General features: G+C 39.0%; 1 protein-coding gene across 6 annotated transcripts in view; it reads left to right on the top strand.

Annotated features, from left to right (window-relative positions):
* Positions 1-86: 86 nt before the first annotated feature.
* The window catches only part of ITSN1 (intersectin 1), a 147,322-nt gene continuing 132,872 nt past the window's right edge, over positions 87-14,536 (top strand). For 2 of the 6 annotated variants that reach the window (XM_052794726.1, XM_052794722.1), the window contains exon 1: positions 87-277. The gene's annotated coding sequence lies outside the window, so the exon portion shown is untranslated. The remainder of the gene's footprint in view (positions 278-14,536) is intronic. The other 4 variants (XM_052794723.1, XM_052794724.1, XM_052794725.1 and 1 more) reach the window with 3 other exon arrangements.

Genomic DNA, 14,536 nt, shown 5'->3' with positions numbered 1-14,536 from the left:
TCCCGGCCTCTGATTGGCGGCACGCGCCTGGCCGTCGCGCGCGTGGGGGGGGTGGGCGGGAGTGAGGCAGGCCGCGGCCGCGCGTCAGTACGGCGGCTGTGAAGGCGAGTGCGAGCCAGGGCTCCTCCCCCCGCCTCCCGCCAGACGGTGGCTGAGGAGGCAGCGGGAGGGGATGGTGCGTCTGGCGGAGGCGGTGGCGGACGCCGCTCCGGCTCCTCCATCCCCCCCGCCGTCGCCATGGGTGTGAGTAGGGCCCCCCGGCCCGCGCAGATATGAGGTACTGCCCGGTGGCGGCGGGAGGGGATGGGAAGGGCGGGGGGGGGGGGGGGGGACGGACGACGGACCCTCACTGGGAGGGGCGACGGTTCACCCCAGGCCAACGGCGCCCGGCGGGCACTCGCGGCGGGGGGGGTGGTGGTGGTGGGGGCAGTGGCGCCTCTGCCTTGCGCTGCCTCTGCCGCCCCTCGCCTCCGCACGGTACCGGCGGCCGGGCGTGTCCCCGTGCCTGGGCCCTCTGACAGGCGCCGGGTGGGTGCCCGGCACGGAGCGAGGCGCCCTGCTCCTCCTCATCTCCCTCGGCAGCCGTGGGCGGCCCGGGGGTGGGCGGGGAGCCGTGAGGCGGGCGCCCGTGGGATGCGCCCCCCGTGCGGGTCCGGCCCCGGCGGGCTGTGTGCGCGCCGGCTGCTGCGCGCTGGGGCGAGCGCCGCTGCTTCTTGCCTTCCTCGGGCTGGTTTTTTTTTTTTTTGTTTTTTTTTTTTTTTTACTATTATTCTTTTCATTTTTATTGGTACCTCACCGGGGTGGGTTTCGCGGGCGCCGTTTTCTCAGGTTCGGTTTTGTGGGTAGGGGAAAGCGGGGCAATGCGGCGGGGGGAGCGCCGCGGTTGGTGCGCGCTGGCTCGGCGATAGCACAGCCCTCACCGTCACAAGACAGCCATCGCTCCCGGAGGGAGCCGTGTCCCGGCCACGCGTGTCCTCCGGGGGAATCTCGGACGTGGAACGCAGGGGGTGGGTCGTGCGGCTGCGGGTAGCGGGTTTCCCTTTACCGAGTTAAATAATTATTCCTGCCGCCTCCGTCCTCTTTGCTCCCTGCCCCTTCGACGCATACGGTCCGCCCTGGTGCGAAGGGAAGGAGGAATGCCATCCCTTACGGCTTGAAAGGGCACACGACCAATTGAACGAGGGAATGTTGTCAGGGCGTCAGGAAAAGGAAACCGGTACATGGTCGGTTTTTTTGTCCCTTCATTTCTGTTTGCCTCGGATTAGCAGACAACTTTGTGGATAATATTTCCTGTGGGCATCTTTTGTTCTGATTCAGCTGCTGCTTTATTTTGAAAGAAATGTGGTTTTTGCTTTTAGAAAACAGTATTTTCTGGGAACTCTACCTTTCTGTGGGGCATGAATGTCGTGATAGGGAAAACACTTCCATAGATCATTACAGAATATTGTTTAGTAAATAATTCTTGTTAGTAAAATAACTAGTATTCCAGATGTGGTAGTGTGGTATTCATTAAAGCCAGAAACACTCTGTTTTCCTCTACCTCTTCCTACCCCCCAGTTCTAAAGTATGTGTTTTGTTTAGAGCTTGTATGGCAAAATATATTTAAGGTAATAGCTATGTATTTTAACAAAATATTTGAAGTCAACCTCTAAATGCATGCATTTTATCCTAAATCAAAAAGCCAAACTGTGTATTTTAAGTACTGATGACTCTGGAGAGTGTCACCAGTAAAAGAAAGAAACCTTTCTTTCTTTTGCCTTTTTTTCTAGTTACCAGTAACTTCCCTCAATGAATATGACCTGGTGATGTTTTTATACAGTACACTTTTTAACCTACCAGCGAATCGATTACTGGATTCTTTGCTTGCAGTACATCTCCAAAGACCTGCTTGAGGGGGTGAGGTATGGAAGGAGGAGTCTTGCATGTCAGCTGTATTCAGATTTCCAAGTACAGGAGTGGGGGGTGCACTTGCTTGTGCATGAGGAGGAGGTGTACTGATTGCATATAGAAGTACAGGTAAAGAAAACAGTTGCATTCTTTTTGTTAACTTATAATTTAAAATATGTCATCTATGTTTAGGCATGCATGTAAGTCAAAGCAGCTTGAGCCATTTTAGCTTGCGTGATTAGCACTTGTATGCTCTCACTGATTTTTGGCAGCTTTACAGGGGTCATATTTCGTACAGATGAACTGTTTCTGAACAGTTTCTCCAGTGTATTAGACTCAAACTTCATTTGAGCTGAGCAGGCTGCTCTTTGCACTTGCTGCTTCACAAACCACACTTAATTCTTTCAGTTCTAGTGTTGCCTCTATAATATCCCACTGTCTTTCATTCCAGATAAGATCCTTTTCAGAGTAGCTGTGTTTTCTTGATAATTTTCCTTTATATCCTGGTTCAGTGGAATAACTACTTAGGTACAGTAACATAAGAATTGGTATCTCAAAATAAACCAATGACCTGCAGCGCCTGTTCTGTCTTTTGCTGCTGTTAGCTGTTTGGTGGAAAGTCTGCATGCCCTTTTCTTAATACCTCTAATCATGCAATTAGGATAGATTTGGATTCAGGAAAGAATGTGAATCTAGGAATTAAATAATTCTAAATGATGATGTCGAGTAGCCTTTTCTGGTCTATCTTTGTACTGTAATCATGGATTGTAATTTTAGTTTTTAGTAGGATAACACCAGGGAAAATAGGAATATAAGACTTCTGTTTGTAGAATAAAAAGAAAAATAAAAAAGTTAAGGAAAATGTAATTGAGGAATGGGGAGAAGATCATCATGGATAGTTATCAACTATGCTGTCTTTAGTAATAAGAGTAGAATAAATCATAAGCAGACAGATTTGTTTGTAATACACATTTCAGGTGGGGGTGGCTCAGTAGTTAACCTGTATGGAATCAAAGGGATCAGATTTTATCTTTTTTTTTTTTTAAACTATAAAAATAAACCAAAGATTGCTTCTGCTTCTGTTGTCTGCTAGAAACTTTGAATGCTCATTGCTGTTGTATTTAATATAGCTGCTGAACTTGAAATGCCCCCTACACAGTAAGTTGGTTTTGTTTTTACTTGTATAGCATGAAATTGGGTGGTGTGGTAGACAATTAGAAATTTGGTCCAGTCTGAGATTTAATGGTAAATTACTTGTGTGCATAAAACCTTACTGTGAGGTGCTAAAATGTCTGTATGATCTGTGGCAAAAGTAGTTACCCTCTTTTAAGACTACACTTTCTAAAATTAAAAAAAGAATATAATGGATTCCACTGATTATTTTTGGGTGGTGTTGTTATTGTCGGTATGTCTTGATATTTTAATTGCAGATTGCAGTCATGACTGTATTTGCCAATCTTTCACATAAGAAAATAAAAATTGTATATTTTTGGAGCATGCATGTAGATGTCAAGTTAATCCACCTACCTGGAATGAATCTCTCTAGATAGCTCTGTGTGTGTGTCTAAGGGGTATAGGTGATCAAGTTCTTGGTAGACCATGCACCATTTGTATAGGAGAGATTGGTTTCTAGTTACTGATCTTAAATGCTTTTCTATAACTGAAACTGGAATTTGTTTATCTGCTTCAGAGTGTCAGAGGATTAACTTCTGGACTGGAATAGAAAAAGGACATTAAATATTTTTATATGGGGAGGAGTGAAGAGGGCTATCCACTGTCTTACCCAGGAAGAAAAGTGTTTTTTTTTCTTTTATTTCTGATGCAAAAGGTGCATTTTTTACAACATTCCCTTCATTGCAGTCAGTCAAAATGCAGAAAATTAAATGATGTAGTACATACTTGGTTTGGTTTTCTCTTATTAAATGTATTAAACTTACATATGTTGGATACTATATTTTCCTTTTTACATGTGTTGTTTCTAAGGTAATTGAATTAATTCATGCTAGTGTCATTTCAGTGGTCGTCTTCCCTTTTCTCTGTAAAGTTAACTTTTCACAAGTGTTGTGTGTGTAAAATGTGTCTGGAGGTTTGAAATAATCATATTATTAATTGCCTGAAACCTAAATCTCTGCTGTATATTTCTCTTTCACAGTAGTTCTCAATCTCCCTTCCCCTGCTCTGTCTCTTGTGGTTGTGTGTGCCCACAGGATATTTGTGGTGACCACAGTTTTGACAGTTGAAGTCTAAATACACATGGATTTATGAGAGTAAGTTTTTGTGTGATGGCGATCCTTGAAAATCATGGGCTTGATGGTATGTTCTAGTATTATAGATAAATATACTAATACTAATATGATAGATTAGCAAGCCCGAGTAATACTATTAAAATAATTTCACTGAAGACCTGTTGTCTCAAGAGTTCAGGTTTCCTTTGTATTTTGATGGATAGCTCATGCTAATTTCCATGAAGATTCTCTACCTAAATATCTTCTAACTGGAGATCTAGACCTGAGAATGACTAATCTGCTGTAAATGACTGGACAGTGGTTTATCTTTGCATCATTTCAAGATACAGTTTTACTTGTTCCATATAAATGCACAATTTGTAGATAATAGTTATTAATAAACTTCCAAAATACACAGGACACCTGGGTTTAAATCTATGGTTTCTGAAAGAGGGTTCATGGAGGGTTGGGTCTTCTCTGGAGGACTCATAATGAAACTCCTTTGTAGCACATTGCTTTCTCTACTTTCATACATAATTGTAAGTAATATTTACAACAATTAAATATACCTATGAAATAATTCATGAGCTATATATGAGGACTTATTTACAGCATTTAGAAAATTTCTAACTCAAACCACACATAATAAATCTAAAGTAGTATCTTTGGACCAGTTTACTAGTTAGCTGCTCTACTTATCTTTTAGCCACACTTTCTAAAGATGTTTTCCAAAAGTAATTCCCAGACTTTACAACTGAGAATAAAACAATGGAAAGTGAAGTTTTTAATGGAATATATACTTCATAGTAGAAACTTTCAGCTAGAATCTCACATGCTGTGAGCAGGTAGTCTGCGTTTCCCAACATCTTTGACATTAACTGCAGTGTTTGTCTTGTTCTGGTCCCCTACTTTTTAAAGAAAGAAGTAGTCAATTTCTGTGACTGTTTGGTGTTATGATTTGTATGTGTTTTTACTGAACAGTGTGTTATGCATAACTAAATCATGTTCATTGTATTAACTGCCCACAGAGATCTTCAACAGAATTTTTAAGACTTAAAGGACTAAAATAAACAATTCTGCATTAGAATTAAAGTTGTATGTTTGAGCACTTACTGAAGATACTGGGTGGCAAGTAACACAAAACACAGATTCCTAGTTTCTCAAATCTGACGGCCAGAGTTTCTATACTGATAACTTTATTAGGGTTTGAAGACCACCACTATAATAGCTTACTAGCAGGCAGCCTTTCTTGGCTTTTCCTTGCTTCATGATCAGAGACGTCAGTAGAACCTTATTAAGATTTTGAGGTAAAGACTGTATGCTAACTCTTAAATGAGACAGTAATTGTTTTAAGCAATCAATTACAGTTTTGCAACATGTTACAAAGTAATTGGTTTGTCAATAAATGTAACAGATACGCAAATCAAATTGTTGCATTCCTTCTGTGATTCTGCAGGCCTGCTAAGATCCAAAGGTACCCATGTCAGAATCACATTGGAGAAACAAGAACTTTTATTGATTTCTGATAGTACTTTCAAGTTTCTCAGTGTGAGTACCTACAAACAGTATATGAGAAAGATATTAAAATTATGTCTAGTTGTATGTTTAAGAAAGAGCAACCACCCATCTTGGAGGAAAAATAAAAAAGGTATCTATTGTTTTCTAAATAATGCTTATCCTGTGAAGTATATGTTAACTTTTTGTTAGTTGCCCTACCAGTTGAACTGTAAAGGAGAAATCCAATATTGACTACTAGGAAGGTAATTCAACTGTGTGTCTGTACAGAATAGAACAGTCTTTGGTGCCCATTTAGCTGAAGAAGCTGTGTAAAGTCAGCTGCATATCTAACTTTCAAAGGTCAAGGTGAGTTTATGCAAGGACACTTGGATGCTTATCAATGATCCCATCCTCATATTATGTTACAATTTAGCACCTATAGTTGTGTTTTGGAAACCTAGTGCTTGTATATTAAGTGTTCATATGACTGATCTGAAAACTGAAGGTAAGATCAGGCTAATTTTGTGTTTTGAGGTCACCACCTCTTTATTAAAAAAAAGCCTCTTATTAGTGACTGTAAAAATACATTTTTTGTGTACTCTAGCTTTATATTATAATTTCAAATTCACAAGCACAAGAATATGGATGGCCCTATAAACTGTGAGGTGCAATATTTAATGTTTTTTAAAGTAAGTTTTTTAATAGGTCATGTCAGGATTAGTCAAAACTTCAGTGTTGTCTTTTCTTCCCGTCTTGCAACCAAAGAAGATAAAGGCTGAACAGATCCTAGTTGCAGTTATCTTACACTATGTTTAGACACTAGCTTTGCATTGTTAAGCCCTCATCCTGCAAGCTATTCTGTATGAACATGTGCTTGTACCCATACAAAGCTGGCAGTTGAATAGGATCTGTTGGAATATATAGATGCACCTGTGAAGAGTTCTCTGCTGGTACGTGGCCTTCAGCTGTGTACAGATTCTGTATGGATTCCTGTGTTTGTGGTGAGGAGGTTTAGACAGAAGCTCAATTACGCAGTGTAAGGTTCTAATACCTTCCATAAATCTTCAGGGTATTTTGGGGAAGTAAGATTCTTTCTTTCTTACAGAGAATCACAGACAAGAGCTGACAACTTCAGAGTTCTGTTTTGTAATAAAATGCCAGTAATCTGATCATGTACCAAAGGGGATGGTGTAATAGTTTAAATTCTTAAATAAAAATACTGACATTTTTTCTTTGAATCACGTGTGAGTCCCAGTTGGATAAACTTGGTTCTGTTTTTCTCAGGCAGACAGATAGACTCCTGTGATATTCAGGTCTGGGTTTTTTGTTTGTTTGTTTTTGCATGGGCATCCAGTGTAATTGGCTTTTTTTAGATAGCAATTCTCTGACCTGGTTCTTCAGTGCATCTGCTGCCTGTGCTACTGCGATGTTTGTTTTCCTAACTCCTTGCCTTCACCAATCCACATTCTTCTTAGCTGTTCTTTTTTTCTCTTGTATCTGTATTTCTTCTCTTTAATGGTCCTATATATTTCAGTATTATCTGAACACTGGCAGATATTCTTTCCCAGTTAAGCTTTGTATTTTGATGTTCGTTGATTTTGTTCTGTTGATGTTTGTAAGAGCCAATCTCAACAAGGAAAGACTGTGTAAACTAAACTACTGGAAATAGTTTGCAGAGCTACCTGAAATACTTCTAAAATTTTCTCACAAAGAAGCATTCCATTTTAATACCTCTGTTCTTCAGTGTGTGCTCAAATTGCAAAAGAGCATAATAAACAACAAAGAGAAGAAGGAAGAATTTTTTGTTAGAATAAAGTAGTGTGGAATTAAGTTGCTGTAGGTATTTGGGCAAGTACTAAATTTAAAAACCAGACATCTAACAAGGTTTTTCCCCATCCTTTTCCAACTATTCCTTATAGTTGTCTCTCTTTTTTTTTTTTTTTAATTGTGGTTTGTAAAACTTAAATCCAGAGGTAAAGTTCAAAACATAAAAGTGTTAAAATATGTTTTCACATGATAAGGTCATCTATACTAAATTCATGGCAGGACACATGGATTTTGGAGGTGTTTAATGACAAAGTTTGAAAACATCCATTATCCAGCTTAGAAGAAGATTCTGCATGTTCTGTTATTCTGTACTTACCTTACTTAAAATCATAGTAAGCAATATAATATGCTTATAAAAGAACAATTAGCAACCTACTGTTGAATGTAATATGCTAATTTTAAGAAATATGATAGAAATTGTTTGTCTTGTAGATAGTCTTTGCTGAAAAATGGCATTGCTTCAAGGAAATGTTGCCAAACTCTATGATGACATGGGCAGTGATGACATGACAGAAGGAGGCAAATGCATTTCACTTTTTGTGTAGTGTAGCACTTGACTGGATGTAATGTTGGCATTACTGATAAGCTCTAACTGGCTGTGGTCAGGAGTCAGTGGCTTAGTTGGTATCAGTAAGTCTGTCTTAGTGTTGAAAATTCCTGTTTGCCAAGAGCCCTTCAGATGGCATTAGTGGTACAAAGAGGGTGATATTGGGCTTCTGAAGAAGAGATCTTTAGTCCACATGGAACTAAAATTGTTGGATCTTCCCACTCTAATAGTGGGTTCCTCCCACTATTATGCTTTTATGGTCTCTAAGCTAGGCTTGCTGATAGGAAGCTGCTAAGGGTGTTACCCGTGCTCAGAACATGCTTCATTACCACAGTTCTTATCAGAATAATCTGAATGGAGTTGAGGTTTGTGCAGCATTTTCACTTTAACAGTTTCATGCTTTTTTGATTAATTAGTCATTCTCTTTGCACAATCAGAAGTTATGGATGAACCATAAGTCACATAGCTGTACACAATAACTGGAATCCAGTCTTGTGAAACAGAAGTATGAAATACTCCAGATGCAGTGCTGACTTTAACATGTCTAATGCAGCAATGGATTGATTCCTCAAATGTGTCACAAATGTACATTTGGTGCTACTATTTAAACTCAACATCTTAATCTGAGAGGATTGTTTAAAACTTGTGCTGTCTGTAGGCGATGTATGCAAAGCAATTTTGCTTTGTGTTTGTTTTTGGGAAGAGGGAAAAAGATGCATCCTTTTGAGTGAAGTACTCTTAACGTTATTCTGAACTGCTGACAAATGCTGTTGTATGACTTTTAAAAATTGTATTAACTAGTGGGGTGAATTTAACCCAAAGAGCTTAATCTGCTATTATTTTAGAACTTACAAACAAACCCATGAGTACTTATGTAATAACCCAGAAGCGTCCCTAAGTAAAGCTGTCTTCTAAATAAAAAAAAAAAAACCAACCCCAAAACCAAACAACCAAACCCTGCATGAATTTACCTGATGTGTTCTATGTAAGACTTATGTAAGACCTGGATATTTTGGTGCCTGTTCCTATTCTTCCTCTATCTTAGGAAATCTGGCAAAGTTTTACTTTAATCTCTTTGTGTTACTTTCAGGTGATGTGATGGGGAAGATCCTGGTGAAGACTAGGTGTGGGCTAGTTAGTGATAGCATTTGTATGGGTGGTTAAATGGAATTTAAAAGCTGAATTTGCATTGGAAGCCTGTTGTCCAGAACCAAATGGTAGTGTTTGACATGCTGTGTGAATAAGAAAGAAATAAAGGAATATTGGATTAACAAAAGCAGCATAGTATTTTTTTTGTGTGTGTGTCTGAGACTAGCCATTTTAGCATCAGATCATTTTAATGCCCCCAGGTTAGAGCTACTGGTGTTGTGGGAGAAAAATAGAGAAGTTTGAAAATATTTGATAAAGCCTTTCTTTAAAACAAACGAGCAAAACAAACAAAAAAGCTGAATGCAAGCCTTTTTGATGTGAATGTCATCTGATCCTATGGAGTCTAACTCTTAATTTGAATACAGCAAAGACTAAATTTCATGTGATATGGTATCTCTTGAGTATTTAGGCACCATCATTTGTTTATGCTGTTGCTTGCTGCTTTGCCAGACTACAGCAGAAAACAAGGTTTCAATATTAGAGTTCAGAATTTCATGGGCAGGTGACAAACTGGTAGGATCTGAGCTAGTTTCACTCTGCTCCTTCCTGTGTCTTGATACAGACTTCAGAGTCCTTACCTAGAAAGGTAGAGAACTGTAGGAATAAAAAGGGTAGGAATATGTAGAATTGTTTTTCTTTTTTTCTTCCTGGTCTCACCACTTGCTCAGAGGCAGGGATAAGAGAAATGGAGCTTTGACCTTTCGGTGTCTTGGCTCTTATTAGTTGTTGGCTTGAGGAATTGAACCTATTCCAGGGATGACATGTTAGCTGAAATTTCAGCAGACTGAAAGACTGTAGTCTTTTCAGCTGATAGTTGTTTCTGGATACTTGGTAGGCTCCATTGATAGCTGAATAATAAACCTTCTGCCTATTGTGTGTTGTGGGTTTTTTTTGTGGACTTTCAAGGACTTTTGTATAAGCAAGAGGGAGGATTTTTCCTTTGGTGGTTTTGATAGATGATAAAGTTTCTGTAATCAGAAATTGCATGAAGCTTCAGAAGTAATTTTGCATTTTTTTTTTCCTGCTCTAAGTGCTTCAAGCAGGAAAATGTTACACTGTAGCTCCAAGGAAAACAACATTCCCTGCTGGAGTTGCTTAATTCCTAGAGTTTCTGGAATTTGTTATGGCAATGCCAAGTTCCTGCTTTTCCTGGATAACCTTGATGCAATCCTAAATTAAACCTCCTGGGGTTTGTTAGGAAAAGCAAAGTACAGACTAGTTGGGGCAGGGCAACAAGTGCATTGAAATAGCTTTCTGGAGTGTAGGTAGGGAATATAATCATGCTGAATCTCTTAAATGGTTATCTTCAAAATTAGACATTCTGCTTGGGAAGTTCGAAACAGTGACAGAAATTTAGTCCTCTTATTTAAAACAACACAAACCCTCAAAAACTGGCAAGCATTATGATCAAGAATACTGACTCAGCTAAACTTAGTGTACTACAATGAAACCTAGGAAGCCTGCATATTGAAATTCTTGTGAAATTTTATTTCTCTTTGTGTGGAGGCTTACTGTTCTTTCCCAGCTTCAAAAAGGAAAAAAGGGGGGAGGGGAGAAATAAATAAATTAAATTCAAAAAAAAGTTAATTGAATTGTCCAGAGAGAACAATGCATGCAATTATTCTCCACCTGAGATACTTTCTAGCTAGAGAGGTTTAAAAAGACAGTAAATATAAAGGGCAAGAAAAGGGCAGAAGGCTACAAATAGTGCAGATACACCAGTATGCAGATTTCCAAACTTAGTTTGCTCTGATTATCATTTTTAAGATGGCAGCAGCAGTTTCTAGTCCTGTACCAGGCCATGTACAAGAGGAAGCCCTTGGCTTTTTTGGCAGTCCTCAGGTACTTTTCTGAAGTAGCTTAGACACGATGAGCCATGCTTTACAGCTGGGGAAGAGAGATGGAAAAACACCAGGGTAACAAAATTAGCCAAAGAGGAAAAATGGGAGCCTGTCTCAAGGTATTTTAAACATCCACCTGATGACTTCAGTTGTTTTCCCTGTACTATATTATGAAACCAGATGAATATAGTCTACCAATAATTCCATCTTCTATTAGCTTGGCTTTGTCTCTCATTAAAGATTAAAGACTTTATTCTGTGAAGATTTAAATAGAAACAAAGCGTTACTGCAATAAAAGGAAACAGAGGTTACTTAGTTAAGTGGCTTCCACCATTCTTTTGATTTGTAGACTTCCAAAATATGTCTTCTGAGGAAATGCACTTGGGACAATGTATATAAACCTAGTATTAGGCTTGATTTTTTTTTTTAGTTATTTTTGCAAGTTACCTAGAGGTTTCCTTTGTGTTGAATATGAGCTAAGGGAAACCATGCTCTTGAATTCTCATGGTCTCTCATTCTTGTTTTGCTGAGAAAAATGCTTTAGCTGATGTGCTTGTAGGCATACAACAGGGAGGTTGAACCTTTTTACAGATATGCACAGCAGGAGACATAGCAGGAGTGGTTGCATCTAAACACAGAGACAACTAAATTACTGCTTTCTTTTGAGAGTTTACAGAACCCAAATTATGTATGTGTGCAGCTACCACTGTGGAGCTGACATGCTCATGTGACTGTGTTAAATCTCCAGAAGATTCCCTAATAGACTCTTACAGGAGACATGGAAGTATTAGTAAAGTTGGCCTGGTGGTGATGTGGTGATGGGAGTAACCAGTGTGGAAAAAAGTCTCGCGGAAGTGCTACTCCAGAGGATAGGCTTCTTGAGTGATGTGTCTGTCCTTGCAGAGTAATAGCAACTTGCATACGTACAATTTGTGTGTCTATTTACCTATTTGTGGTTATCTGATTTGTTTTAAACTGCCCTAGTTTTGTAATGACCTCAGATTTGCACTGTATCTTGAATCATGGCAGTGAACATAATTTTCTCCTCCGACTAGGAACAGGCTAAATTTGTTGGGAAACTATTTGGCAGTTGTATTCAGTTCATTCTGTTTGAAAAATATCTCAGCAGCTGGTTGCTATAGAATCATTATATCTCTTCCAGATTTTAATGTTTAGTGGGTTGGATACAGTGGGGAGGTTATTGGCAAGGTAAGTGAAAAAATGTGTTAAGTTCTTTCTCTCTTGGGATGATGCTGGCTTAGTGCCTCTTTGTAGGACTTTATTACTGTTTTTCAATAGCTTGCATGAGCAGTGCTGTTGGTGGATGCTGTAACCTCTGGCACTGTGTATCTGGTTACTCATATTTTTGGCCAGGCTGTAGCATTTTAATGCTATGGCTCATTTTTTTTCTTGCATCTTTGTGTATCAGTTCAGTTGGCTTGCCAATCTAGAGATAAGATTTAACAAATGAGGTTTAACAGTTTCTGTTATAGGTCTGCAACACTTTGCACTAAAACCAATGACAAATTAGATCTTTCATGCAACTGTTAGATATAACTTGGAACAACTATAATCCTCCCCAAGCTTTTGGGGGTTTGTTTATTTTTCTTTTTTCTTCATAGTGCTTAATTCACAAATGACTTCGGTATGTTGCTGGGGCTTGATACTCTGAAATTGCTGTTTTCCAAAGCAGATCAATTCTTTTGTCACAGTGAGAACCTTTTCCAGGGTTCAACTGAATTGCCATATGCAGTCCCCTAGAAGATCAAATCTTAAGGATTTGTCTGTGTAATGAAAGCTTTTTTATTATAAAGAAATAAATTAGCCTGAAACATAGGCTATGGTCAGGATGGTTCATGCACTTCATATTGTATCCCTTCATAATTTCTTAAGAATGGCCTTTTCTCAAGGGTTTGGCATAAGCTATGTGTATCGTTCTAATGCCTGTATATTGTTTGTGTGTTCAGGCAGGTATGTTTAGTTCTGTTTTAATATCCTAAATGTTTTAGTTTAGAAGCAGTCTGATAGCTTTCTTAATTGTCAGTAATGCAATTAATTTCCCAGAAACACCCATGGAAGACTACCCAAATTTTGAAGTAAGTTAATATAAGGGAACAGGTGAGTAAAACAGAAAACTTACTACTCTTTGTGTAGCCTGATGTTGGCCACCAGCTGTCATTTCTAGCTTTAGCTCTGACATACTGATCTGTGTTTCAAGAAAGTTTGCCTCTCTCTTCTGTTGTTGTTAGACAGTAGGTTTCTTTCTAGTATTTTCTGACAAGTTAGTAGTACACATTGTCCTGAGGTGTTACATTTTCTTGTTAGTCTTCAATGTTTGTACTGTTACCCAGTTTCTTTGCCTTTATTTCAGCTTGATTCTTCCACTTGATACCTTCAGTTCTCTTGAGGATTTTAACACTGCATACTTTGACACTGTACTGGCTGCTGGCAATCAGGTTTCTCGAAGCCTATGTTAAGGCTTCATTTTTGGGCTATTATACCAACAGGAACTTTTCAGAAGGCTAAAGTAATGATTGCAGTGTTGGAAGGTGCTGATTTTTCTGTTGGGCCTAATTAAAAATTCTTTCTCTTTTGTGAGTATCTCGAAGGAACTGGAGGTGCTGGTTTTTTTTCTTTCTCCCTACTCCTCAAGCATTCCAATCTTCAGCTGTACAAGCAGTGATTAAATGATCTATAGACAAATGTATATCCCAGATACTTCTGTTATTCTCTCAATTGTCGTCATATATTTAGCATTTAAGAACTGGTAGTCAAAATAGTGAGTTTTTCAGCAGGTCTTAAAGTAAGAACATGAACTGTTGCCATATAGTAGAACTCCTGTAGCTTGAAACAGTTGTCATGGACATTGTTCGTTGGAGAATTAAAAATAAAAGGCAAAAAGAAAAGAAATGTGAGTAAATGGCCTATTTGGTCTAGAATGTCAGTGCATCTCTTGGCAATGCTTGCTGGCAGGCTTTATTGAGGATTACTTGCTGCTGCTTTTTTCTCCTTTAAGCATATGAACTGGCATTTTTTTTTACTGGAATTTTTTCTTGCATAATCTGGGGTTTCTTGCTAAAAAGTTGCACTAAAACAGCTGTGGATTTGAAGGAGTACTTTGAGTACTTGGGTTCTGAAACTGTCAGCAGAAGTATTTAAGCAGATGAGAACTGAGGCATGTTCATGTAATTTTATCTCTGGGTACTTTATTGCTCATTTATGTGAGAAAGTAAAGTTGATTTGACTTATGTATGAGATTTATGCTAGTGCTGCTCTGGAAGCTTTAAAAGTGATAGAAAATAGTACTGTAGCTTTAGGAAAATTAGTTATTGTCGCTAGGTTTTCAGAGGAAATTAGCTTAACAATCTTACTCTTGCCATGTCCCAGACTTCTTACAATTCACTGCTTCATAGGACCTGTTACGACTGTTCAGAACTCTGGAACTGAACATATCGAATACAAAATGCTGTATATCATACTTGGCATATTTAGTGCCTCCATTGGTTCTTGATTAGACACATATTCATTGTTCTGATGTCAAATGGGGGTTGACTATTACTGCC

This window comes from Harpia harpyja, chromosome 8, assembly GCF_026419915.1.
Source record: "Harpia harpyja isolate bHarHar1 chromosome 8, bHarHar1 primary haplotype, whole genome shotgun sequence".
Classification (NCBI taxonomy): Eukaryota; Metazoa; Chordata; class Aves; order Accipitriformes; family Accipitridae; genus Harpia; species Harpia harpyja.
The sequence above is the reverse complement of the archived record's forward strand: the minus strand, read 5'-3'. Positions and strand labels throughout refer to the sequence as shown.